The sequence below is a fragment of the Magnolia sinica genome, chromosome 7 (assembly GCF_029962835.1).
Source record: "Magnolia sinica isolate HGM2019 chromosome 7, MsV1, whole genome shotgun sequence".
In the NCBI taxonomy this organism is placed as follows: Eukaryota; Viridiplantae; Streptophyta; class Magnoliopsida; order Magnoliales; family Magnoliaceae; genus Magnolia; species Magnolia sinica.
The window spans coordinates 7363402-7388753 of NC_080579.1; the positions used below are offsets into that span (position 1 = coordinate 7363402).

Consider the following 25352-nt stretch of genomic DNA (forward strand, 5'->3'; position numbering starts at 1 on the left):
TCAGAATCAAGCCTGTGATTCCAACTACCTGTTGGATTTTTTCAGCCACAATCAACAACTTAGCCATCAATGTCTTTACATAATGCTCATACTTGCAATCCTCTTTTGAATATAGTCTTATGATGTCAGCAACTTCCATTAACTAGGGGGAAACCCAAGTAAAATCGGAATTGAATTTCAGATTTTGAGTAGCTAGAAAGATATTTTAATTTAGTAAAATTCCATAATAAAAAGGTAAAATAGGAAACAGAAAAGTAGAAAGAAGATGGTTTACCACATACAATGGCAGAACAACAGAAAATTTAAGACCCATAGATCTGTTTTATGAATTTTTGAGGTTTACTAGAAGATTCATGTTGCCACTTAGGATTCTGAATGCCAATAGGATTCACTTTCTTGTATCATCAGATATGATAGAGCCATCAATGTTGTAGCAAATGAAGCAAAATACAGTTGTTATAGTCAAGCACGCGCACTGAATCCTGTATTTAAGAACTCAGCAAAGTAGCCATTAGCTAAAGATAATAATAATCATCATCATCATAGCTTTGTCATAAATACATGCAGACCTTCTAAATTATATATATATATAGAGAGAGTGATTGAAACCCAGTAATTTGTAGACAATCATGTATATATGCTAACCTAGTCAGCATATCAACCTGATTTTCTAGAATCATAATCCTCATGGCGGGGCCTACCATTTTCATGCCCTGCACATGTGTCAACTTGGCAGAAAAGATCATACAATACCACAAATTGTGACTGTATGTGACCAGTTCTCAAACAAATTATGCAAGTGCATCATTCATGAGTTGGTTTACAGCAATCCGACAAAAAAGTGTAACAAACATGACCATTGAATTCAACGAGATCAATATAATATGGGCCACCGTCTCTAAATTATCATAATACACATAAACATGCCAGTGAATGGAAACATTTGCAAAATGGTTAATGCAAGACTAAAACATTAGATCTGTGAATTCAAAAGATATAAGATTTAGTATCATATTCGCTTCAACAGCCAGGAATACAAGATTTGCACAAACAACAATAGCCAAAAAGGTCCCATACTCGTATGAAAATTCATTGCAAGTGACTGAATTCACAAATGTGCACAAATTTACTTCTAGCAGTAAGCTATGAAGAATTAAAAATATACTAACAGATGATTGTGCTATTTTGTTGCTCATATAGACAATAGTCAGTAGAAATTTGAACTATTTCCTTATTATAAAAATGAAAATCTCACTTGGGGTAGCAAAGGGAAACCCTTACCAAGCGCCCATGAACAAAAGCATTTAAAAGACTCTTATTTGGAAGACTCCTATTTTGACTTATGCTATTTAGGTGTTTGGTGAAATGTTTGAGTGAAGTTCTATTCATTAATTTGAGATTGTTTTGATGCATTGGCTTACTAGAGATCTTACTATGTGGTTGAATTATCTTATTTTCAAAATAAAACTACAATCCTTTTGAATTTCATACATGATTGTATTAGGCCACTAGGACAGTATACACCTAGTAGTTGTGCAACCATCGAAATGCCTAAGTAATTAATTTTGATAGCTATGATGCACACACACATGCACATTGCTCTTATTTTATTATTGCATTTTTATCCACATAACCATGTTATTTTTTCCACCATTCAATCATGATAACCAAAAACCAGAAATTAAGAAGAACTAAGTCCCCATTTTCAATCGGATTTCATTCAAAGTCAACAATAGAATCCTCAGTAATGTAATTTACCCAAAATTGAGTGCAACAAAAACTCGGCAATGTAATTTACCCATAACATTCATTTTTCCCTAATTTACAGAAAAGCCAGGATTGAGAGAGAGAGAGAGAGAGAGAGAGAGAGAGAGAGAGAGAGAGAGAGAGAGAGAGAGAGTTTGCTTGCCTTGTAGGGAACCACTTCTTCCTTCACCTTCGTTTTGTCCTAATTTATACAAGTCGCAGTAATAAGAAAATCAACCAAACCCTAAGGGAGAGGGAACCTTTGAAGAGGAAGAAGCCTCAATGTTAAGGGGAGTGAAGGCACGGGAATGCCGATGGAGGCAGCGCTGCTGAAGAGTCGGTGCTGTTGAAGGATGAGTGAGGGCATGGGAGCTCGAGAGAGGGAGAGGGAGACGACGAGGGCAAGGGAGTTCAAGAGAGGGAGAGGGAGAGGGAGAGTGAGAGTGCTGACGGTCCTGTCAACGATTGGGGAATAGAGAGAGGGAAGATTAGGGAACGGAGAGAGAGAAGGAAAAAGATGAGAGATGGGGTTAGGAACGGAGAGAGAGAGAGAGAGAGAGAGAGAGAGAGAGAGAGAGAGAGAGAGAAATGGAGGGACTTTGGGCGCGGCTAGTTTTGAGCGCGCGCCCATTTTTGGGCAGATAGACCCATGGACGGTCCTGTCAGGGGCTCCGTGGGGCCCACCATGATGCATTTGGTTTATCTATTCCGTCAATTAATTTTAATAAATAATTTTAGTTCATAATACTAAAGATAAAGTATATATAAGGACTGAGTGGACCACACTATGGTAAGCACATGTGATTTAATCTCCATGTTTCCTATTGTGTGGTCCACTTTGTCATTCGATCTAGCTGATTTTTGGTTTTATGCCCTATAATAATATTTCAAAGTAGATGGACAGCATAGATAGAACAAATATAGTTTTTAGGCTCTATAAAGCTCCTTACACCACTGTTATTTATTAATGGTGTGGCAACTTTTTCGCTACGGATTAAAACCATAGTAAATATAGATACGGTTTATATCCGTAGCAAAAAACTGACGTGGTCTGTATCCTTTGCTCATTTTTTGGTAGTGCCAACATGTGGTTAACTTGTAAGGAAAGAATGTCGGCTGAGATTTCTGACGTTAAAATATTCTGAAGAGGGCCAAGACCAGTCTAATTGCATTGCTAGAAGCTGTAGCCACCTATACCTACACTCCACTGGACCTTATCTACAGGAAAGGAATGACGTTCAAGATCTTCTTCCAATAGGGGAAAGTGCTCCTTGCATTTCTGTCGGGCACCAATGCATCATGATTGTAACTATACTTTGCTGCCATAAAAGAGGCTCATAAGCTGGATTCCCTACAAAATTGAAGCACCCAAGCCATTTTAATTTGGAAGGCTTTCATGATCTCTATTAGTTTCCGGATGCCTAATCCACCTTCTTCTTTCGGCCTTGTTATAAACTTCCAACTTTTCCAATGTAATTTTCGTTTACCACCTGCCCACCCCCAGAAGAAAGAAGCGAATATTCTCTCTAGTTCGGACAAAACCTGTTTTAGAATGCAAGAAGCTGCCATAGTGTGTATAGGAATACTAGCCAATACATGCTTGATAAGTATTGTTCTCCCTGTTTGCGATAAAAACCTCGATCGCCAACCCCTTATTTGACCTTTCACTTTCTCGACCAAAGGCTGAAAAGCGTTAGCTTTCAGTCTACCAACTACCAGGGAGACTCCTAGATAGAGAAAAGGACCTTTTGATCTTCCGATGCCTAGCAGCCTGGAGATTGCTCGAATCCTAGCGACCGGGATCATATCAGAGCAATAAAAGGAGCTTTTGCCTTTGTTAATACATTGTCCCAACTCTTTTTGGTACTCCTCCAGCAGATCTGTAATCCTTCTCAACGAAGCCTTGCCTCCATTTAGAAAGAGGAGGCTATCATCCGCATAGAGAAGATGCCAAACAACCAGGTTACCCCTCCCGAGAGAGAAAGGAGCACAATTGTCTGTCGTTATCATGTGATGAAGGCTCCGGCGTAAAACGTCCGCCCTTAGAATGAATAGGCTAGGCGAAAGTGGGTCACCTTGCCTCTGCCCACAAGATGACTTGAAGAAACCGGTTGCTTCCCCATTTATCAAGGCAAAGAACCAACAACTTGAGTAACAATTCTCCATGATATTGATCCACCTATTGCAAAACCCGAAACGTGTTAAAACTTGCTTTAAGAAGGTCCAATCCACCTTGTCGTATGCTTTTTCCATATCTAGCTTGAGCACCACATTACCTCCTCTAGTCTTCTTATTTACCTCCCTAAATAACTCCTGAGAAAGAGCAATGTTTTCCGAGATGGCCCAACCTTTGACAAAAGCTCCTTGCTCTGGGGAGATCAGAGAAGGGAGGAAATGGCTAAGTCTGACAGTTATGATCTTAGAGAAGATCTTATAGAGGCAATTGCAAAAGCTTATAAGGCGGTAGTCATCCCATTTCGTAGGAGCTACCCCTTTGGGAATCAAACAATTAGAGAGGAATTTACTGCTTGAGGAATCTTCCCTCCCTGGAAGAAGTAGACCATCGCCTTGTGAATGTCCAGGCCAATAATGTCCCAACAAACTGAATAGAAAACACCAGAAAAACTGTTTGGACCAGGCACACTTTCTGACGGAATGGAGAGGATAGCTGATTTTACCTCTTGGATGGATGGAGGCACCATGAGACAGTCATTCATCTCCTACATCACCAAATGCGGCACCAAATCGAGCAAAGCTGAATTCAAAGAACTGCGTCTGCCTTTAAATAGTTCCTCAAAATAGTTGATTACTGCTTTCTTAATTTCTTCAGTCGCCGTCAAAACTTCCCCTAATATGAGCTGAATGCTAGTAATTCTGGCCCTTCTTTGTCTTTGAGTAGCTGTGGCATGAAAGAACTTAGTGTTGCGGTCCCCTTCATCTAACCAGCTTATTCTGGACTTTTGTTTCTAGAAGATTTCATGTTTTGTCTCCCACTAGTTCAGCTACGCAGACACTTCTTGGAATTTGTGATGTAGGTTCTTGTCACTTCCCTGGCTTGGGTCTGACAGCTAAAGCTGAAGATCTAAAGCAGCTACTTCAGTTTCTCGGTGATTACTTTATTTATGTTATTCCTGTTTCTTGTGTGATTCAACTTTGAGGTTCCTTTTGTACCCTCCAACAAATTTCAAGTTGAACAAGTGATGTAGAGAGTGTCGTGGACACTTTCATGGCCAAGATGGATTAGAAAAGGCCCGGTTGACGACAGAAGTGATTCAGACCGTCCGAACTTAAAGTGGATGTATCTCGCAAACCGGAATGAGCTATCGGATGTACAATATATGATTTTGGGGTAGGATGAGCTACTTTAGCCACCTAACTCAACTATGTTGGGTTATCCATGCCAAATTTACGAAATACCATTAGATTGACAGATAAATTCCTATTTTAATTTCATTTTTTGCTATTTATAGTAACTTTTAGTTCAGTATAACTGTTCATCTATTGGGCTTTAGGAGTTATGCCTAGTGGTGTACACGAATCGATCTAGCTCGGTCAACTTAGCTCGAAAAAGCTCGATTCGGCTTAGTTCGAAGCTAAGTTCGATTCAAGTCGAGCTAGTTTTTAGAGCTCGAAACTGAGTTCGAGCCGAGTTCGAGCTAGCCCGAGCTCTACTCAACTCAATTCGATATATAGCTCAAATTCAACTCGGCTCAGTTTGATTCAACTCGACTTGGTCATGTAGGATAAAAAGAGCAAAAAACCCTAAATCACTTTACCCTTTCCCTTTCGTTTGAAAACAAGCATGCCTGCCCTACTAGTGACCCTAGCCTCTCTCTCTCTCTCTCTCTCTCTCTCTCTCTCTCTCTCTCTTTGCTCGTTGTGTTCGACCGTGACTCTAGCCTCTCTCTCTCTCTTTGCTCATTATGCTCGACTAGCGACCCTAGCCTCTCTCTCTCTCTCTCTCTCTCTCTCTCTCTCTCTTCAACCAGCGACCCTAGTACCTAGCATCTTCCTCTCTCTCTCTGCTCGACCAGTGACCCTACGACCCTTTGTCATCGCCCTGCCCGGCTGCCCGCCCATCGTCCTGCGTTGTTCGGTCTCTAGTTGTCTCTGCCTAGCTGTCTGCTCTGCCTCTCGCCCTCCTCATGCCCTGCTCGGCCGTCTGGCACATCTGCTGCTCGCTTGCTCACCCTCCTCCTACCCTACCCGACCGTCTGACACATCTGTTGCTCACCTGCTCACCCTCCTCTTGCCCTGCCTGACCATCTGCAGCCAACTACTTGCCCTCCTCCTGTCACTACTCGCTAGTCCAGCCGTCGCCTGCCCTGCCCACTGGTAAGCACTCGAATCGAACCTCATTTTTATAGTACTTGGCTGTAACGCTTGAGCTCGAACTTGGCTTGAACTGGTCTGATTTGGTGACCGAGCCGAGTCGAGCTAAACATGATGGCTTGGTCACCGAGCCGAGCTGAACATGAGCTAGGTGTGTCTGTTGACCGAGTCGAGTCGAGTTGAGGTCAGCTCGACATGGTATATACCCCTTGTTACACCCAACATGAAAAGTGCTTAGAATAGTTAGGGGAATACAATGGTTCAACCAAATAGGACACTTACTATTTTTGGCCGAAAACCATGCACACTAATAGGAATCATGGCCGTCTATAAATAGTAATTTAACTATTTATAGTAAGCCATGATTTCTAGGAGTTTTAGTTGCAGTTTAATTCTGAAACTTCTCCCTAGGGTTGTAACCTTGTTTAAAGACTTGTAATCTCGTTTTTCATGATGAATAAAATTATTTCGAATATTTTAGAATTATTTCTATTTTCTTTTCCTTGTGAATTCAAGGTTTCTATACAAAGAGTCCAGAGAAGTTCCGTGGATTTAGAACAGCTATCCCCGTGAGGAAGATTGTACTCGACCTCACGTCCTTCCCTGCGTCAACAAGTGGGGCGAATAGTTCAATAATCAGAATTACTGACATGATGGGGTCACTTTGGATGGACCATCCAATAAATCTCCCAAGTTAGAGACCCTTGACGCCAATCCGGGGCCTTCTCCATTGTTTCTATATTTCTGTTCTTGATAATCTACCTGCGGACCACAAATTGAAAGGTTATAATTGTCTGATCCATGATTTTGGGGCATGGTTCATCCATTCCGAGAACCCACTCCACCAATGGTCTTGGTATCTGAACCACATCTTTCACTTGTTGAAACTTGAAACACGTGGATGCGTTATCTAGGGGCAACGCTATAATGGAATAATTCGAACGTAGTCGGATTTAAGAATTTTTATGTGGGAAGTTATATATGTCGTTAGTGTAATAATATAACGATTCGGTTTTCGTGAATAATTTGCACGTGGGGAGTGATGGCAATTGTATAATAACCCGAACGTAGAATCCGTTTTCCTCGGAATCTTCACATGTGGGGACAGTTCATACTCTGATTGCTCATGACGCTTGATACACAGGAATGTCTAAATGGTAGACGTGGCGTATATATACTAGCTCAAATTAAACCGACTAAATTGTGGAACGTATTTTATGTAAGTTGCATTCTAAAAATCAGATTGGTTGAACCATCCTAACCCTTGATTCTCAGAGACATGTTCTTTGAAATAAGACTATTGGGTATTCTTTATTTTAACCGTCCATTAAGTGTCCAGAAATCTAATATTGTATTACAAGATAATAAAAATATATATATTTTTTCATGATACATCTAAACTGATGCCCATAATTTGGATGATTAGCTTGAACCAGTTATCTGCCGAGTATGCAAATTGTCAGTAATTTCTAACTGTAGATGTGCCATCCATCACACTCTGCCAGACTAGCAAAGCATCTTTCTGCACATGGGCCACGTGGTCTATAAAAGAAATTGACAGCTAAAATTGTCGGGGCAATTATATCGTTTCGAATTCAGGTAAACTGATACCAGTATTTATTTATTTATTTTAGAGATACGCGGCATCCAGAGACGCGGATTTCCTGCCAATGCCTGCGCAAGGATGCTGGGTGGGACCTACATAAACGTATGTGAGAAATCCATTCCGTCCATTCATTTTTAGAGATCATTTTTAAGATGTTAGACCAGAAATTGGATGGATACAAAACTCAAGTGGGTCACACGAAAGGGAAAATTAGGGAAAGAAATTCCTCCAGTTGAAACCTTCCAGTGCTCCATTTTGATTTTTATATGCTATCCAAGCCATTTAAAACTCATTCCCAATAGGATGAAGTGAAAAAACCAAAATTATAGTCTAACATAGCTTTTATAACCATAAGAATACTTCAACGGTTCTCACTGAATTACTACTGTTTCATCTCGTGTGGCCAATTTAAGTATTTGATACAACTCATTTTTGGTCAAAAATTTTAAAATGAGTTCATAAAACGTATGAACGAGATGGATTTCTTATAAAGATGGCAGTGGGGCCCACCTAGCATTCCTGCAAAAGAGGGTTTGGCGGGAAATCCGCGTCCCGCACACAGATCTATTTTAGATACACGCGGCATCCAGATCACTGGCAGGTGGAGGAACCAGGGTGTTTTTATTGTTGAGTTGGTGGAAGTATAGGAACGGTTTCCCATCTTTCCATATTACGTATTCACCAGCGTTAGTATGCAGGTGAAAGCCTATTTTCTTAAGGCTTTGATGGGTCCATGTCATCACAGACAATGCCAGCATTGTCAGTGTATGATGATTTGGGCCAATTAAATTGCAAGTGGCAAGCAGAAGATTAGGATATTCTTTTGTTCTAGCTTTTTTTTCTTTTTTTTTTTTTTTAAGGACGTGAGGTCCTAATGACACAGTGAAGGCAACCACATATGTACAAGAAGAAAATAAAACAGAGCGATGGAGCTAATCATTCGATCTAAGCGCACCTAATCTGACCCTATCCAAAAAAAACATGCCACGGGCGATAGAAGGAAGGTATCTAGAATGGAGATAGATCGAAGACTACTAAAAGAGACTCCCTTCCCGAGCCAAACCATCATTCAGTCCATTGCCTTATCTGAGAACGTGGGTGAAAACAAAGTTACCCAGATGGCGTAAGCGGTTAATACAAGATAGCCAAGGATTCCACTTCCAAAGAATCTTGGCTTGATTTGTGAGACTATGAATAGTCAATTTTGAATTAGACTTAACCATAACTCTGTCCAAGCCTTTATCCAAGCAGAGCATCATCCCCTCGTGAATAGCGCGGAGTTCCACCATATTATTAGAACCAACCCTGTAGCGCATGGAGAAGCCAAACACAAACGTACCGTTTTCATTCCTATATATTCCATCCCCACCGGAAAGACCCGAATTACCTATCGCAGATCTATCAACATTTAATTTGACTCATTCAGGAGATGGTTGCCTCCATTTCACCAAGGTAAAGTCGTTTCGATTATGACCAGCAACCGATTTCATATGCCCATGACCAATTTTGTTCTAGCCGTTACAGCAACAACGTACTTTAATTTTATGGAAATTGTTAATGATTAAATACATTAATTTAATCCGGAGTAGTAATGTATTTACTACCGTGCTCACACAGCTTTAATTTCAACCTTGTATATGCAAAACCTAAAAAGAGCTCACCTGATTAAATACACGTGAATATAATATAATCAATATGTGTTATATCTACACGGTTCATCTATTTTGCAATATTATTTTAATGTTGAGTAAGGTGGCCGTATAGAAACGTTTTCCCATCTTTTCATATCACGTAGGTACGCACGCACGTGAGTATGTATGAGTTCAGGGAAACCCTATTTTCTCTGTGCCTGTTTCTTTTTGCTATTACCGCAGCGTTGTACTGTAATTTCCTATAAATTGGTAATGATTATCGCTATTAGTGGTCCCAAGTACAGCCGTATTCACTACCACACTCACACAGCTTTAATTTCAACCTTAGATGTGCAAGCGTAGAGTACTCACTTGATTAGATACATGTGAATATAATATAATCAATATACGTTATATATAGACCGTTTATTTATTTTACAGTATTATTTTACGGTATGACCCAAAAAATGAAAAAAAAAAAAAAAAAAAAAAAAATTCATCTAAAGCTTAGGCAGACCACACCATAGTGCAACAAGAATGCCCACTGTTGAAACGTTATGGTCTACCGTGGTGTTTATTTTCCATACTACTGGTTCTTCGGTTCACACAGACCTCGATGAAGGGAAAACACAGATATCAGTTACATCCAACACTTTTGTAGACCGCAGGAAGTTTTCAATGGCTGGAGTTCAATTCCCACTGCTTTCTATAATGTGGTCAATTTCTGATTTGAATGTGCCTCTCCTTTTTTTTATCTTTCCATAAGATGATCTTGCAAGATGGATGGACGGTATGGATATAACATATACATCAGCATGGGGCTGTGAAACTATGCCATGTCAATGCACCTTCACCCATCCAAGTCATTAATAATTCAAAGGGATTACCATGATTCAACGGTAGGTTTTATCTAATCTAGGAATAATGATGTGAGTTTTACACTACATTGGATTTGTAGAAAGCTGTGAAAAGAAAACATTATTTCTTGAAAACCTTATTTTTAAAATTTCATGGGAAAGGAAACTGTGTTTTTCATGTTTGTTTTTTAAAAGATTTTCTTCAAAAATTTGAAATACTTTTCCAAATTCACTATCCCATAAAATTTAAAAGAGAAAAAGAATTAAGAAAATTTTTGTGGTAGTTGTTGTTACTCAAATCTAGATGGGTATGGGCTACCCCTGTAGGCGTATGAGTACCTGCACCAGTAATGTACAAAGGACAATGGAGGTGCCGGTTATGTTCGGGGACCCTCGGATGCGTAAGTCAGGCAAATTGAGTTATAGTAGAAATGGGACTTGAGTTAAGATTTTTTCATATACCCCCTTTAATGGTAGTGGGTGTATTTATTGGATGCTTAGGCGACTTCTAAGATGGCATAATTTACCGAAATATGCAGAATTCTCTTATCATAATAGGATATGTTGGATATGCTAAAGGGTTCATATTTAAATGGGGGACTGTTTTTGAAAGTATCGTCAAGCCCACCTCGATTGGCGTGATCTTGGATTATACTCTTATGAAATCTTTTATTTCTTAGCACAAGATAAGATTCTCTTCGGATATCTCGCTTTTTTGGGTTGGGGTCGATCAGATCGGCTCTGCAGGCGAGTCACGCTGCTGAGCGCTTTGCCCTTAAGCTTCAACTCGGTGTGGGTCCTTTGAGGTTAACTCATCTCCTTTAATTTGGCACATATGGTTTTGAAGGTATTTAGATGCTGGATCGGTGAAAACCAAAGGGTAACAAAAGTTTACTAAATATTCTGAGATAACTAAATAGAACCGAGGCTTCCAAAAGTTTAATAACGAGGAGTTTGCAAAGTGGAGATAGTGCATAGATATTTATTTATTTTATTATTATTATTATTATTATTATTATTATTATTATTATTATTAATGGGAAATTGTAGAAATGATTTTTTTATTCTCAAGCAATGGACCTTATTTCTAAAATTTCTTTAGGCACGGTTACGGCTTCTTCTTTTTTTTTAAAAAAAATCTTTTTCTTTTTCATTTCTTCTCTTGTTTCTTTTTGGACACTATAAGTTATATCTTTTTGTTGACCCTGCTGTATATTCATAGATGTGTTTAATCTTTTGGATTCACTTGATCCAGTGGGTAAACTACATTCTTCTTTCCTCCTTTTTTTCTTTTTTTTTTTTTCCCTTTTCTTTTTCAAATTCTTCTATACTCATGCGTTGTTCCATGGGGCCTTGGTTCTTCCATGTGTTCATGTGTTGAAGGAGATGAAAAATGAAAGGAGATGACAGCTTTGGCTTAAATGTATTGTTATAACTAGTAATGAATTATGTTCCTTAATTGTAATAAAGTTAGGAGGTTGTCCGAGATCTAGGCATTTTCTTAAATCATGACAGAAAACTGCCCCTTTTTATAATCAAATGGAGAAGGCCGGTGTAGGGATAGGTGAAATTGAATGTGAATGGGTCCTTGCAGGGAAACCTAGGGCCCTTCGAGCAATGGGGGAGTCCGTCGAGATGATAAAGCGATCATATTTTTGCATTCTCCAAAGGCTATGGAGTTGGAACCAACTTTCAGGCTGAAGCAAAAGCAGTGGTGGATGGGCTAAATTTACGCTTAGACCAAGGATTTAGTAGGATCGAAGTGGAAAGAAAGTCGCAAGCGATGGTGGGCCTACCCTCAAATGCAGGTCAGATCCCATGGAACATCTAATACTAGAAGAAGAGGATTGATTATATTCGGAGAATCACCTTTCTCTCAATTCAGCATATTCTGCAGGAGGCGAATAAAGTGGTGAATGGCCTAACTCAATTGGGCAGCACCAATCACTTGGATAGGGATTTTGCATAGGTTTTTGACCATCCACTTCTGACCCAAGGGAAGCTCATTCTAGACTGAGTGGGGCTAGGAACGGTAAGGGAGACATAATCAGGTCAAACTAGAGAAAGATTTTGAGGTTACAATGGGCTAGCTTCTCCTCTCCTTTTTATTGCGGATGGGGGACCCACCCGAATTGTACTTCGTCAGTATAGTTGCATCAGAGAATGAATGATATACATGAAGTTTTTTTTTTTTTTTTTTTTTTAATTTAAAGGAAGGGACACATGCCAGACTGAGCACACGTGGGACATCTGATCCATGTTATGATGAGAGTTGTGTCTATGTTACCAATGTGGTATATCTAGGTTGAGAGGTTTGAGTATGGTAGAAAGGTGTTGGAAGAATTATGAGGAACATGAATTATAGGTTCTTGCTCGTCAACAAATATCTTGTCTACGAAATATCAAGTTTGTATACAAGTGGGGGTTTGAAATTTCAATCTATAAGATTTATATGGCAAACCACATCCATGGTGCCTGACCATCAGATTAATGGTTTGGATTATTGGACCATTAGTTGTATGTAACACGTAGAAAATTATGTTTCCACTTTTGCGCTTTATGATGTTTAAAAAAAAGTTAGTATCATGTTACTTCTAAAAGTTTGTTGTTATTAAGAATGAGATGATCCGAATGAATGTAAGGTTAACTAGATAAACCTTTTTTAGACTATATGATTATGAGAAATGCTTGTGTTTGTAATCTCTATTGGGTGAAAGAATCTAGTATGAAATTTACTGCTATTTTTTATGTAATGAAATAGATTTATGACAGCTTCAGGTTGTCTTTGCCTTGTGTAATTAAAAATTACAGATGGATTCAAATCGTCTTTAATGTGAAAATTATCAACGATCTTAAACTGACAGCAATTTACAAATTACAATGTACGCATTTGGTTAGACAATGGTTATGTACAGTCATCCATAATTGTCGAATTCTAAGGATAGATTCCGACCCTTAATTTTACGACGCAGCAAAAAAAGACGGACCATGCAACAGTCCAGAACCATCTGTAATTGTGGTTTAAGATGGTTTTGAACCATCGTTTTTTCACTGTTTTGTTGTGAAGTAAAATGATAGTAAAGTTTAGCGGAGGCAAAGGCATCTCTTAACAAATATGACAGGACTTCTTGGAAGTTTTCATGTAGCTTACACCTAGCATGAGATTTTTACACCATACCCATACTTCAAAATCCATGTCGTTAGGAATTATGGTATTTCTGACCACGTCTAGTCCCACTTCAATAAATGAACTGTCATAGTCCCATATCATTAGTTTTAATGGAACGGATTATTTAGAGTACCTCTTGTGATTCATAATTAATATTTAGTAATGTTAGAGCTCATAAAGTGCATACTAGATATACATGGTTCTTATATACATATGTCAATACTTGATTGGCCAAAGTGGGAAAATATTGGAAGTAGTTGGCCACATAATGCATTGGATACTTGATCAACGGGGTGGACAGTTTGCATATACAACATGGGTTTTAGGTGGAGCTCATTTAAAAAAAAAAAAAACAAGAAAAAAAGAAAAAAAAAAAAGTAGAGCTTTTAACGTGTGGCATGAACAATATCTAAATGTGGGGCCACCATGTAGGGCCCACCTTTAATGTTTACTACCCATCATATGGAGCCCACCCTTGATGCGAAGAATCAGATTATGACATGCCCCTGCCTGGACGATAATCCGTCCAAGTAAGCCTTTTTAGGGTATGAATCTAAAAAGGAGGTTGATCCATGGCTCAAGTGAACCAGTCAATGGGGATTGAAGGCCAACCATTAAAATTGAAGCCGCGGAAGTTTTAGATCAGGCTAATATTCGTGTTTTTCCTTCATCTAATTCTATATGACATTATGAACTGGTTAGGTGGCAAATGAACATTCCAATGGCCCCTAGGAAGATTTTAATGGTGATTGTCATTATCACTGCTACTTCCGGTCTCGTGGTCCACTTAAGCCTTAAATATGACTCACTGTTTGGCTCATTCCTTAAAATGATCTAGAAAAATGGATGGATGGCATGGATAAAAACCCATACATAGGACCCCGCGTAGCTCCTGCCTAGATGGATTAGTGTCTAAGTGGGGGTAGGACTCCTCTCCCCATAACAAAGAGCGAAGCTCTACTCTCCTACCATCGTCCCTTAAACCCTAAAATGGTGTTCTTAAGGTTTTTGCTGCAGAAAGCTCCATCTCCTCTCCAAGTGCCTGGTTAGGTTGATTGACTAAACATGTTTATGCTATTCGAAACCCCTGCGGGATTTGCCCTATTCAAAGTGTTAGATGAGGGAAGCTTTCAAAAGTTGAGGACTTGTGGAAGGAATTTGCTACATTTGAATCGACTGACAAGTAGTGTAACATCCTAGATTTTAACTATTTTACATTTCCAAAAAAAATCCTTGAAATTTTTTTTATTAATTAACTTATAATATCACTTAATGACCATTAACACTCAATGTTAGTTTATACAGTGGTGGTAACAGTAAAGAACCGCACAAGTCCAATTAATCAGCCGTATGAAGCCAACGAATCCGCCCGATCACTTGAACATCAGGTGTAGCCCCATGATTTACTCACATAGGACCCAAATTTAACTGACCCATCGCTAACTGATCAAGACAAGCATAACTAAATTAAAGATCTAACCGAAGCCAAGTTAGATAAGACCCGAATCTTAACTAATAGACCAAATCAACGCCGTTGCTCTTTTAGCCTAAAACCAATGGTTTAGAGTTAATTATGACCAAATTTCCACTTTCACTAGTTATAAATAGGCAACACTATGAACATAATTAATCCAAACCCTAATCATTGCCCACGAGAAAATCTCAATACTTAATTCATTATAGAAATGTCCCGATTTTTCGAACAAGCTCTAGACAGCTCGTTGGTGGGCCACTAGTTACAAAACTATAGAATAATGTCCATCTTACTGGGCTTGACGTCCATCGCGGGAGTCAGACCTGGGTACTGTCCAGAACCGCTCAACTTAAGTCAAAGGATAAGTGCATGAGAAGTGCAAGTACCTTAAAGGAATAAGCTGAAACTTAATTGAATTGAGTCATTCACTCTTATGCAAAGTTGAGGATTTCGGACCGTCGGTTTACGACCAAACTTTACCTGTGAAGTAAGCATATTTTCCTGCTTATATCTTTATAGCCGCGGCCCCGATCAACTATCAGTGACCATTGAACAAACTTCTAATCATATATGTCGATCGGTGATCCAACTGGCGGGTTGATCATATACATATGTAGATCATCATTAGGGTAAACTATCCAACAGTGGGTGTCGACTCCTATGCCCTATAGTGGGCCCTAGGGCTTAGAAAGACCCTCCCATAGGTCTAGTATAGTAAAAACCTAGCCCTTGGGGCCATTTACACCAAATCTGACATTATAAAAGGGCCTCATTTGGGCACCCCCTCTCCCCATACGATTTTGCCCTACAAAAAAGAAAGAAAGGAAGAAAGGAAGAGAAAAGAGAGAAAAGGGAGAAAGAAGAAAGGAAGAAGAGAGTAAGGAAGAGTGAAGAAGGGAGAGAGTGTTTGTGTGGGTGAAGGAAATCTTGATGCTTGTAGGGTTGGTATTTCCTCAACCAAACCGTGGCTACTGCAAAACCTCCACCAAACCCACCCATGCCAAGAAGCGGAGGTAAGAATGGTATATTTTTCTTTCAATAGAACAACCTAGTGTAGATTTCTAGGCATTAATGTTGTCTTTCTTGATTTGGTTTAGGAATTGGCGGTTTTACCCAAATTTCTAAACCCTAAGATCTCAAAGAATGAAAATCTCCTCTTAATGTGCAGACTATTATCCTTAAGTGACCTAGCACCAATTATACTATGAGTCTAATGATTTTAGTTGCTTGAATGATGTATTTAAAGAATCTAGAGAAAATTTAGGATTTGGATGTTCGTTTGTAGATTGCATGAAATTGTATGTTTTGTTTAGTTCTCATATGATGTTGTTCATGCTTCTCACATGATTAAGTTACCATGGATGATTACATATTTGTGTCTTGCTTGATTTCTCATATTGATTCTTGTGCATTTTGGTTCTAAGAGTTGTAAGAAGTGCTTAACTTCCTCACCAACCCACACAACACGTGCACCTTGTTCATGATATTTTTAACTTTACTTGCTAGGAGAATTTAAATTGTATGTTGAGAAGTATGAGAACATGATGTTGTTTATGCTAGTTGATATATTGATAGTTGGCATATTGTAGATCACCATCAAAACCCTTGGATTGGTCAGGAACATGAGGAGAGCGAAGGTGGTCCCATTGGTAGGACTACCCTGAGGCTAAACCCATGGATTTGGGCGTGTGCGTGTAGGCGACAGTAGTTGACTACATGGGTCGCTTGTACTCGATGTCGTCTGTCACGTTCTTGCCTGGACTTGTGCAGTCTAGTCTACATGGGTCGCTTGTACTCGATATCGTTTATCACGTTCTTGTTTGTTTACCCTGTTTGTTCGCATATGTATGGAATCTGGAACACTCTACAACTATTGTAGCCCATCGATAACTAAATTAAAATTGATCCACTGCCTCATGAGCCGGGCATGGTGAATGGGACACTGTGTCCGAGCTGTCGGCCTACGCTGGGGTGACGCGCCTCCCCATAGTGACAGCAAGCGATTCCTTTCTCTCAACACTCCCTATGTGCTTGAAGTCGGGGATGGGGAGTCTGACGGGATCAAGGATCGCGGGGTCTTGGCCTCACACGTTGGGGGGCCTTGGCCTCGCAACTAGTTCAGGGCATTTGATACGTGAGGTGTATCAGTTTTTTCAACCTGCTGGATGAATGGACTTAATTAAGAACTCAGCAAATATTATCATCGCATTGCATTAACTAAGTTGGCGACTTGGCAGTCGAGGTCGCTCTGAGGGAGTGTTGGTAATACGCAATCGTTAGATTAAGTCGCTCGAGGGAGTGTTGTGATGAGGCCATGCATCATATCATCTATCATGCATACATATTAATAAAATTAGTTAGGTATTTGTGAATGATTGTGTTTCATTAAGTTCATAATATAACTGATGCCTTTTACAACTTAAGATTAATAGCACCCACTGAGTTGATCACTCATTCCCACTCTGGGATGATATTTTAAAACACCAACCAGACTCTTCCATAGTTGCAGGTGATGAGGAGTATGAGGAGCCTAGCGGCACGAGTTTAGATGAGGAGGATGAGTTGTCTTACTTTCAGCTGATGGACGACTCTCCATCGGCTTGATAAGCAGGATTTAGATCGCTGAGTAGTGGGCTCAACTCTATTCTTTTTGGATATATCATTCTTTTTGTAGTTTTTGTTGGGCAACGCCTCGTGCGACCCACTTATATTTTTAGACTCGTATATATACTAGATCTCTTTCATTTTAGTAGACTTGTGTGATTGTGCTTCATGTTCCAGGAAATTTCAGGCTGCACATGTAAACCTGATTAAACACATATCAATGAAAATCAGTTATAAGTGACACTCGGGAACTCGGGAATCAAGTGTATGCACGACCCCCGATTTTCAGGGCGTTACAAGATGGTATCAGAGCAATAGTTTGGAATCAATTGGGCCATAGGTCATGAACTCACTATGCGTCCGCTGACTTGAGAGGATATGCAATAGAAAACGCGAAATGCTAGGAACTACCCCAATCCCTGAACCACTGGTCTTAGAACTTAAGGTGAGACTTCCAAAATGTTAGGGTTCGATAGCGAGGGGGAGTAGTAACGCTAAAGAAGGAGATCCGAGAGTCTTATGGTGCCTCGGCCCATTTCCGGACAAGGGATTTGGGAACATGACGGCAAGACTCGATTTGACTAATTAAGAAATTTAGCTAGTCCACTCCACCTAATCCCTAAGGGCCCGTTTGACCAACCGCATTGGGTGGGACTAAGGTGAATGGAATTGTAAGAGTAGCAATAAATACATGTGTAAGGTATTGTCCCTATATTGTCTATATCCCATGTTTTCCAATACCAGGTTAGGGGTGTATGCCATTAAAGGTAAATCGCGGGATTTCCCTTCAAATTACACTAGGTAATCTATTATCATGAGCCTTGGAAATCCCATATCACACCTTCCTACACAAGGCTCATTCTACAAAGCCTATAAAATAAGTTTTAAATCCCGTCCCACACCCATTCCAGACATGCCATTCCCAAATCTTGAGTTGGGAGTAGCATTGTAACCCCATTTAGTAAAACTAAATGCCCATAGCTAGACAAGCCCAAGTCGTAATCCCTCTTTCCAACGTGTCTCCTTAAATATTCCCCTGACATCACTCTATTCTTAAACTTCCCCAATACATTGGTAGGAACGAGTCAAAAATTGAAAGATTAGACAGTTGAAATCATTGTCCTAGAACAAATTAGCTAATACCAGACCAAACTTAATAGTTTTAACCTATTCGGGGATAGAGAATTAGGGGTAAACAAAAATTTACTGGAATTACTGAAAATGTAGGAAAATCAGATTTTTGACTTCTAACCAGGAGGAATTTCATGAAATATATATGTTCATTGCGTAGATTGGCTTCTCCTACCCCAAATTCATACATGGCACGTCAAATAACTCACCCCGGTTTGCGAGATATGACCGTCACAAGGTGCACCCTCCAGGGGCTCGAGGTCTCTACACCTAGCAGGCGTAGCCAACACCCGATTGTCCAGCGGGCCGGCGTAGCCAACGTTCGACCGTCTAATGGGCCGAGCGGGTCACAGCGGGCCGGGCGACCCATTTTTTACAGATTTCAGTGCAATTTTAAAAATTCATATCTCCCTCGATATAATTTCGATTAAGGTAATTTAAAATCCAGATTGAAGATTAACAAGTTTAGTTTTATATAAAAATAAGAAAAAAAATAAAATTAAAATTATAATATAGTTAAAATTAAAATTTTTTGCCAACTATCCAAAAATTTATTAATTTCGGACAGTTGTTGCTCCTAGAATTTTAATAATTTATTTACAATCCAAATGATATGAAATTTTATGGAATGACTTGAAACTTAATGATAAATCATCATAAATTTTTTAAAAATAATTCAAGTACTAAAAGTATAAGAGAAGTTACAATAAATATAGATATTTAAAAACTTAATAATGAATCATTAGTTTAGACAACTGTCACTTCTAGAATTTTAATAAATTTTTTTGGTAATCGTGATGAATTTTTCTCATCTTATACTATAAGAAAAATGGGCAAAGGCTACGGTCAAAAACTATAGCAAAAGCCCTTTTGCTACGGATATGATCCGTAGCATGTCCGCTGCTATTGGTGGGGTAGCTAATGGTCTAACTACGGACTATATTCGCAGCAATAGATACCAGTTGCTACGGATATAGTCCGCAGTAATAGATACCAATCGCTACGGATAATATCCGTAGTAATAGATACCAATCGCTACAGATTATATCCGTAGCAATACCTTTAGCTACCTCACCAATAGCGACAGACGTACTACGGATCATATTCATATCAAAAGGGATTTTATTCATAGCAATAGATACCAATAGCACCAATAATATCCATAGCAATAGATACCAATAGCTACAAACAAAAGCTGTAGCTATAGCTACGGATTATATTTGTAGCTATTTTTTAAAAAATTGTAATAATACGACCTGTTTCCATTGCAAGAAGCTGCTGTGATTGATAACTTATCTAAGCTTAATGCTGATAAAAATAGTACATAAAATACAATCAGAAAAAAATGAAACGATGCATTTATTACAAATAGAAATCAAATCATACAATGCATCCTACATTTACATTTCTAAATAAACAATACTTCACTTTGCTTAACCTATCATAAGAATTACAACTAAGGCATGCCCTCATGTGCAAGAAACAAATACACTCCAACACAGTAAACACCCTCCATATGCATTCAATAATGCTCATGTTTTTACAGAATTTTCTTCCTTCAGATGGCTAATTTCAGCAAATGCAGAAGATAGAGCTTCTTATTTCCTTGAAACTGTAGATGTAACTTCTGTGGACTTTGACACAAGATTACTTTCAAGTTTTGAAACCCTTCCCTTGAAAAAATGAATTTCATCCTCCACTGACTTCTTTAGTTTGTCAGCCTATATAAAACAGCATTTGTAGACACAATCAAACAAGCATACCTTTGTACACATCTCAAAAGGAAGAAAGATAAAAAAAATCACTTATATATGAAGAAATAAAAAATGTACCTACAAATCTTCTAAACTATGGCAAAATCCAACATGAGTAATGTGTTCAAACCTAGGATGGACTTTTAAACTCAAAACCTAAGATTAGGTTAAGGTTATAGGTTTAGGTTTAGGTTTTAAGTTTAGGTTAAGGTTATAGGTTTAGGTTATAGGTTTAGGTTAGGTTTAGGTCTAGGTTATAGGTTATAGGTTATAGGTTATAGCTTTAGGGAATTGAGAATAGGTTAAGGTTTAGGTTTAAGAAATCGGGTTTGGGTTCGGGTTTGGGTTTAGGTTTGGGTTTTCAAGTTTAGGTTTAGGTTTACGTTTAGGTTAGGGAGTTGAGATTAGGATTAGGTGTAGATTTAGGTTTAGGTTAGGGAGTTGAGATTAGGATTAGGTGTAGGTTTAGGTTTAGGTTAGGGAGTTGAGATTAGGATTAGGTGTAGGTTTAGGTTATAGGTTATACTAGATCTCTTTCATTTCAGTAGACTCATGTGGTTGTGCTTCATGTTCCAGGAAATTTCGAGCTACGCATTTAAACCTGATTAAATGCATATCAATGAAAATCGGTTATAAGTGACACTCGGGAACTCGGGAGTCGAGTGTATGCACGACCTTCGATTTCCGGGGCGTTACAGGTAGTGAAGCTGAAAGCTTTTACCAAGTTTGAGAACACCTCGAAAGCCTTATCAGTAGCCACTTTATTGATTGATAGCAAGCCTAGCAAGGGTCTTCACAAATTTCTGCGTACTCACTGTGAAGTAGAAACATTAGTTGTCACTGCTTCAAAGATAGGAAATGCAATAAAAGAAAAATTGCAAATAGAATGTCTTCACAACAATGTTGTAATGGAGCTAATGAGGGGGTTAGAAGTCAGTTGACTGAACTCATATCTGGGCTTATTTTACAAGACTTGGCTCCAATGAGCTTGGGTTTGTCACACAGCTTATCAAGATATAAGCTAAAATTCAGCCTTGATAAGGTTGATACGATGATCATTTAGGCCATTGGCTTATTGGATGATCTTGACAAAGAGTTCAATACATATGCGATAAGGGTCTGTGAATGGTATGGCTGGCATTTCCCAGAGCTTGCAAAGATTGTAACAGACAATATCCAGTATGTTAAGGTTGTGAAGCTAATGGGCAACCGTGTGAATGCAGTGGGCCTTGATTTCTCCGAGATATTGTTGAAAGATGTCGAGACAGCTCTAAAAGAGGCAGCAGTGATATCAATGGGAACTGAAGTTAGTGATCTTGATTTGGCAAATATTAAAGCCCTTTGTGACCAAGTGCTAGCCCTTTCGGAGTACAGAGCTCAGCTTTATGATTACTTGAGGAGCAGAATGAACACAATTGTCCCTAATCTGACTGCCCTTGTTGGAGAGCTTGTTGGAGCTCGCCTCACTGCTCATGGTGGTAGCTTGTTGAACCTGACAAAGCAACCTAGAAGCATAGTTTAGATTCTTGGTGTAGAGAAGGCACTTTTCAGAGCTTTGAAGAGAAAGCATGCTACTCGAAAATACGGGCTCATCTTCCACGCATCCCTAATTGGTCAGGTACCCCTAAAACTTAAGGGAAAAATTTCTCGATCTTTAGCTGCAAAGACTACGCTTGCTATTTGATATGATGCTTTGGGAGATGGTCAAGACAATACTATGGGACTTAAGAATAGATTGAAGCTTGAAGCCCGGTTGAGGAATCTTGAGGGGAGGGAATTGGGTCGCTCTGCCGGGTCAACTAAAGGCAAGCCCAAGATAGAATTTTACGACAAAGATCAAAAGAAGGGTGCAGGGGCATTGATAACAGCTGCCAAGACCTACAACCCCGCAGCTAATTCAGTACTCGGGAAATCTACAGAACTAGCAGCAGAGAAACCAGCTGAAGAGCTGGAAGAGACGTCGCCCTCTAAGAAGAGGAAGCATAAAGAAGCAGAGCCCTCACAGCTCGAAGAGGCAGGAGAAGGGGAAAAGGAAGAAGATGACAAGAAGGAGAAAAAGAAGAAGAAGAAGAAGCAGGCAAAGGCTGCCGAGGATGCTAATGTGAAACCTGAAGAGGTAGAAGTGGAAACTAAGAAGGAGAAGAAGAAGAAGAAGAGAAAGCACGAGGAAGTAGAGGATGGAACAGCGAACGCCCAGGTTGAGGAACAAGAAGTTGAAACATGAAGTAAGAAGAAAGAGGAAAGGAAAAAGGAGGGGAAGAGTGAGTGACGTTGCAGGGTGTGATTGAAGGGTTTTTGCATGGAGCAAGAGCCCAACAATTTTTTGGTATTTAGGCACCAGGACGGTAAGCTTTGTAAAATCTCCTTTACCTTATTAGTGTTTTGTTAAATATGTTGGCTTGGGAGTTTTTAAGTTATTGTCTTCAGATATTCTTGCTCTCACCGTAGCGAGAAATTGCAGAAGAAATGGTTGGAGGAACAGTTAGAACAAAAAAAAAAATTTTAAAAAAAGAAAAAGAAAAGGTGGGGGTAGGACGTAATATGCTTCCCCGTTGATATGGATCGTCCATCGTGTGGACCCCACTTTTAATGTATGCCATCCATCATGTGGGGCCACCATTGATATGTATTATCTGCTGTGTGGAGATGAGAGAGAGTAGAGAAGTAAAAAAGTCAAAAATGAGAATCTTTTTGTTGTAGTATAAGTAACTTTAATGTGTAAGGTTACTTTTGAGGGTGCTTGCCAAACTAATTTTAAAAATATATATATGAATGAAAAAAAAATAAAATTTATGAGGTTAGAAAATTACGGCCGTGGATATGAGTTGCTCACCATATGGGGCCCACATTTGATTCTTCATCCATTGTAAATGTTACTTCAATGGAATATTTCATATTAATTAATTAGAGAATGTCTAGTCATGGCGACATGTGCTGCTCACCATATGGACTCACATTTTATTTTCTATCCATCTTAAAAGTCACTTTAATTGAATGATCCTAGTCATTCAACCAATGATAGTGAAAATGTAAGTCTATGCTTATTATATATTAATATTTTTTTAAATAAAGAGAGTTTATATTCTATGAGAAGAAGCTATACAACTCATTCAGACCAGGAGCCACGCTGACAAAAAAGGGGGCTCAGCTTTCAGCCTATCGTAAAAGGAAAAAAGAACCAACATCAAATAACTGCTGGGGCCGGGACCGTAAAGTGGGGCCGAGCGGATGGCCCCAAGCCCCACTTTGTCCAGGAAGATGAGGCCTCTAATCTTGGAAGGGAGGTCAGCAAGGCGACGAGACGAGAAGGAACGTTGGTTGCCAGAACCCATACGAGCCATCCCGTCTACCGGGGCATTCCCTTCTCTGAGAACATGGCGGAAAGAGCAAGATCCTACAGCCCTCAACTTTCTAATCCTCCAAATCCAATCTTTCCAACGCCAGTTGGCCTCCATGAAACCATTGAGAAGACCCACCACAATCCTAGAATCAGATTCGACCTCAATTCGATTGAGCTTGAGCTCAAAACACAACAAGAGGCCGTTATACACTACCACTAGCTCAGCTCTAGTGTTCGATCCGATGTTGTAGCCCACGGTGAAGGTGAATATAAACTCCCCATTGTCGCGTCTGCAAATGCCTCACCCACCTGACATTCCCAAGTTACCCAAACTCGAGTCGTCGACAGTAAGCTTGACAAAACTGCTACTGGGCCTAGCCCATTTCACAACCATTGGGGAGGACGGGAAGCAAAAGGTAAGCGGAACCCAAGACAATGAATAGAGGAACGGGAAAAATGAAGCAATCCTCCCTTGGAGGACACCAGAGACCATAAACTCCACTTAACCTTGGAAAATGTCGAGGAAGTCCTGGCTTGAATGCCATCGAATCTGGCCTCGTTTTTGGCCTACCATAATTCCCATAAGATGAGGCAGGAAGTGAGCCCTAGAGATGGGGGATGCGGGCGGAGGGCGCAGGGGGGGACCACCAATGTGCCACCCGATCTTGCAAAAAGGAGAAAGAGGTGCTAGGCAAACCGAATATTGAGGCAAATCTATCCCAAACTGAAGATGCTAGGCTGCTGTGAATGAAAATGTGAACTAGCGACTCTGTAGAGGGTCGCATGCCCTATTCGGCGTGGCAGCAGGAGCACATCGAGGCTAATTGGATACCTCTCCTCTTAATCGACTCGTCAACTGGGAGGGCACTGTGGAGAAGCCTTCAGACGAAGAAGGACACCTTGGGAGGAAGGAGGGAGTGTTAGACCCACTTAGCCCACCCCAGGTGCGGCTGCCGGCTCCTGGAAATGCCCCAGGCTGATCTAGTGGAGAACTTACCCGAAGGCTCCAATGGCCAGAATGTAAAGGCTTGCCCATCTGAGATGTAGAACCCCCCCATAAAAATAATATCAATCACCTCCTATGAGAGGAAGGAGAAAATAGGGGACGGTGGGAAGGGACCCTCAGGGCCTAAGAAGTCCCTAATCTGAAGCTGTGAGAGAGAGAGAGAGAGAGAGAGAGAGAGAGAGAGAGAGAGAGAGAGAGAGAGAGAGAGGAATCAGCTGCGAGGAGAAGTCGGCTAGGGGACCAAGGCCCGTCTAGTTAGTAGTGGTCCAAAGGCACTCTTGGCCATGGCCCACTTTAGACTGCACGTATCGAAGAAGAAAGGGCATGACACACAAAATCGATTTCCAAAGTGGAGAGGAGGTAGCAGAAGCTGGTGCCTCAAAGGAGTTACGGAGATCCGGCCCATATTTGGCATGCATCGCCTCGCACCATAGACTAGGAGAGGTCCCAAATTTGGTTCCCCATGCCATTTTGAGCTGAAGGGACTGCATCACATTCTTAAGCCTCCTAAAACCGAGCTCACCTTCATCCCTGGGCTTCGACAAATCTTTCCAATTCATCCAATGGAGCTTGCGTCTACCATTAGCCCAACCCCAAAAAAAGTCCACGAACCTCCTGTCCATCTCCTTGGGAACGAGCTTGGGGATCAAGGAAGCCACCATGGCATAGATGGGGATGCTACCCAGGACATGCTGAATCAGG

General features: G+C 40.1%; 1 pseudogene; it reads left to right on the top strand.

Annotated features, from left to right (window-relative positions):
* The first annotated feature begins 14288 nt into the window (after window positions 1-14288).
* Window positions 14289-22827, top strand: LOC131250968 (probable nucleolar protein 5-2; annotated as a pseudogene).
* The last annotated feature ends 2525 nt before the right edge of the window (window positions 22828-25352 follow it).